The sequence below is a fragment of the Cucurbita maxima genome, unplaced genomic scaffold (genome assembly GCF_002738345.1).
Source record: "Cucurbita maxima cultivar Rimu unplaced genomic scaffold, Cmax_1.0 Cma_Scf00058, whole genome shotgun sequence".
In the NCBI taxonomy this organism is placed as follows: domain Eukaryota; kingdom Viridiplantae; phylum Streptophyta; class Magnoliopsida; order Cucurbitales; family Cucurbitaceae; genus Cucurbita; species Cucurbita maxima.
In genome coordinates, this window is record NW_019272074.1 from 272,189 (window position 1) to 272,947 (window position 759).

At 37.2% G+C, this 759-nt stretch overlaps 1 non-coding gene across 1 annotated transcript; it reads right to left on the bottom strand.

The window, feature by feature from the left end:
- Positions 1 to 461: 461 nt before the first annotated feature.
- TRNAM-CAU lies at positions 462 to 533 on the bottom strand. The gene has a single exon. It is a non-coding gene; the product is annotated as a tRNA-Met (tRNA).
- Between the last annotated feature and the right edge of the window lie 226 nt (positions 534 to 759).

Genomic DNA, 759 nt, shown 5'->3' on the forward strand with positions numbered 1-759 from the left:
TTAAGGTTCTTTGTGTGAACATCAGGTTAGAAAGGATATAAGGATCCTTTATAAGATCTGTCATAGAGGAAAAACACTGAATTTCTCAACTCAAAGTCTAGGTTACTAGCAACTTTAGTGAAAAATCTTCGAAAGATGATTTTTAAAAGCTTCTTCAAGAGGCCACCTCCATCCATTTAAGACCTCAATGATCGTTCTTAGATTCTGAAAATGATCGTTCTTAGATTCACATCCTCAAGGGTGGTAACAACAAATGCCACCAACCACAATTGTCGTTAAACTATCAAAAGTAGGAAGAGAAATGGAATGCATATCTTACCACTTTTCTCAAATACCCATCAAACACTTTACTAATTATAAAGATCACAATTGGATTGAGTTCATCCTTATAATTGTGTTCAAGTAATCATAAACTTAGATTTCGTGGTGGAGTGTAATCATGCACATGGTGACACTTTTGGTATCAGAGCCAGGTTTCGATCCTGGGACCTGTGGGTTATGGGCCCACCACGCTTCCGCTGCGCCACTCTGATTAGTTAATTAATTTCATTTTGATCCCTAGCAGACGTGTTTAAAACCGTGAATCTGACGACAACACATAAGGGATCAAAGTAGACAATATTTTCAAGCGGTGCGTTTTGCTGTCGAGAACATAAATCACCATAAGTGAGTTCATCAGAAAGATCTTATTATCATGCTCTTAATTGAGAGCGGTAGTTATCCTTCAAATGGTACATCTAGTTTTTGAGACATCTTTTA